Genomic DNA, 2,836 nt, shown 5'->3' on the forward strand with positions numbered 1-2,836 from the left:
TTTTCTTCCGACATGCTCTTAGCTATCTTAGCGGTCCTTTTACTTGAGCTAAGAAAACAAAGAGAAACTTGTGGCGCATTGTATTTGATTTCATATGGTGGGAATAGAAGACTATATAAATCTGGGATATTGTTAAGTTTAATACCGAAGTTTGAATGTATAAGATAGGAGTACTTGGGGGTCTGTTTTGTTTTAGTAAAAGCGTTTAGGCTTCGGGGACGAAGCTTTATTTTAAGGAGGGAAGTCTGTAACACCCTGTTATTTTCTGAAATTATTTATGAGAGATTATTCTTCTTATTGTAATTAATTACTATGGGGAACGTAGGTTGGAGATCTTGAAATTACATATCGTTATAGGAAATAAAACTTATGCGAACTTCTCGAGATATATCAGTTATGGATTATTCGGGAGTGAATAACTATTTAAGACCCGACTTGGTTTTAAGTCATACCTTGACCCAACCTAGTATACAAAAGAAAGAAAAATAGATCCTCTTACTAAAAACCTAAACCAAACCCCTTTCATCTAATTACTTTTCCCCAAATACAATTCTTTGTCATCTGAGCGCAGCATCTGGCGACACTTTTGCTTCCTTCACCCCTTTCAATTCAGATATTGGTCTGACGGCACACCTAGGTTAGCGGATAACCACGATTCCTACACGATTCTTGATCATTCCTCTTATTTCCTCTTTGGTCAATTGTAAGTATTTCGTCTATTGTCGTTTGCTCAGTTTGGTAGACCGTTTTGCTAGAATACTCTATGATTTGTTAAATTAAGGTCGAGATTATTATGGGCCTTGTGTTGTTAATGTTAGGGGTGCGCTTATATCGAATTTGGGGTAAGTTTTATAAGAAATAAGATGATATTATGATAAATTTTATATAAGATATGGGGAATATTTGTGAAAATTAGAGTTGAATTGTTCGGGTTCTTTATCAGAATGTATCATTGGGTTTGGGCAACTGTGCACTGATTATAGGTGGCGTATTGTTGAAAATATTCGGGAGCGGTGCGTGCCGTTGTTGCTGAGTCGTTGGGGTGTTTGTTTAAGCTGTTGTTAATTTGAGCCAGTCTGGTGGGGTGTAGTATATTTTGCCTGATATGGAGATTCATTGTGGTAAGGTCTATTAATTTGGAAAAAATGGAGTTTGAGGTTGGGAACGTGTTTCCTGTACATGAATGAATAAGCACTTGAACATGATGATTTGGTTTTCCTAGACTTTTGTTTTCCATTCGTTAAACATTGGGAATATGGGTGACCTTATCCTCTAGCAACAACATTGGCTTATTAAGTTGTTTATGGCTGGGTGATATACTCCTTTTAGTTGTCCAAATTCACCCAGACTTTGAATAATGGAAATTGTGTACTTGAACATTGAGCATTCTGTCATGAGACCAGTTTAAGTGATCGGATGAGATGTCGAGCGAGCTTACATACTAGTGAGTCTCTATGTGGCAAGTTTGGATTATTTTTCATATTACATAGAGTGGTAACCGGATAACTTGTATACTTGTAGCTTGTGGTTTCGAAGAAAAGAAATTCTTGGATTAAGGTAGCTTGGACTGACCGTCTCGAGAGGTAAGGACTTTTACCCTTTTTAAAATTAAGAGCATGTTCGGTTTAACATTTAAAGAGTTTTTATATACTTTTGGCAACGATGGATTTATATTCGCTTTTCTGAATTTTTAAATATTGTTCTATGTGACCATGGGTCACCAGTTGGAAATTATTTGGCGCAAGCCATCTTGGTGATTATGTAGCAGACTCTGGGAGTTCTGTTGGTCTAGCAGGTTTTAAGGTGCGTCTGAGACGTCCCTGGGATTACGTCCCGAAAACTGAACTCTTGGCCCGAGTTCCATTTGGGTGGGGTTTGACCGGCCCCCACTCGCTAGGGGGGTTAGACTTTCTCCTTTGGCAGCCTCATCCTACTGACTGCCCAAATGTGAGAGATGCGCATTCTTATAAGTCTGACCAAGCACAGGTGATACCTCTAGACCGTGTCAAGGGTAGGACCTTGGCACACAGGTGGTGAAAGTTATGGACTTTTAACGATTTAATAATTGGTATTGGATTTACAATAATGTTGGTTTTGGAATATAATTCTTTCTAACTGTTTTTGGAGCTTGTAAAGTTTATAATATTGTTCTATTGTGAATTTATCATTTCTTCTCATTTTCTCAAAACTCAGCTTTTGCTGACGTCCTTATGTTTTGGGTTGTTCCCCCACTGGAACCTGTACCTATTTATGTTTTGGGTACAGTTGATAGGTACAATTGAGATGCTTGAGATGCTGCATGGGTGCATACTGGATCCGGGGATTAGTACGAGCGTGGAAGGATTTGAATAAAGACTCCGTTTTAATCTATTTATAATTTTATAATATTGTTGGATTTGAATTATATTTATTGTTTTAGATTTTGTAAGACTTAAGTCTTCCGCTGCAACGTTTTAATTATTTGATAAAGTTTTGAGACATGTACTTTATTTTTAAAGGTTGACTCTGTATTTACCTTGCACTTAGGCATTTTCAGCTAAGTGTGGAGTGACAGCCGTGAATTTAACATCTCTAGATTATCGTTTTGGTCGTGAGAATTTAGGGCTGTTACAATAATGACCAATTTGGTGCTTTTAATTGTTGAAACATGATTCACATGCCTTCTTTCCATGTTTGTTGGTAGTTAATTGCTGTAAATTAGATTAGAAATTGCAAAGATGAACCCGAAATTTCTAGGGTTTCCAAAATTGAAATCGATTGTTGGTTGTTTTACAATGGTTAGATGGTAGAATTGAGCCTTAAGTATTGTTTATATCATGTTGGAGGATAGATTTTG

General features: G+C 37.0%; 1 long non-coding RNA gene across 1 annotated transcript; it reads left to right on the forward strand.

The window, feature by feature from the left end:
* Nucleotides 1-456: 456 nt before the first annotated feature.
* On the forward strand, nt 457-2,574 carry LOC141648200 (uncharacterized). The gene is made up of 3 exons (XR_012545950.1): nt 457-703; nt 1,522-1,583; nt 2,266-2,574. It is a non-coding gene; the product is annotated as an uncharacterized LOC141648200 (long non-coding RNA).
* The last annotated feature ends 262 nt before the right edge of the window (nt 2,575-2,836 follow it).

This window comes from Silene latifolia, chromosome 3, assembly GCF_048544455.1.
Source record: "Silene latifolia isolate original U9 population chromosome 3, ASM4854445v1, whole genome shotgun sequence".
NCBI classification, from domain to species: domain Eukaryota; kingdom Viridiplantae; phylum Streptophyta; class Magnoliopsida; order Caryophyllales; family Caryophyllaceae; genus Silene; species Silene latifolia.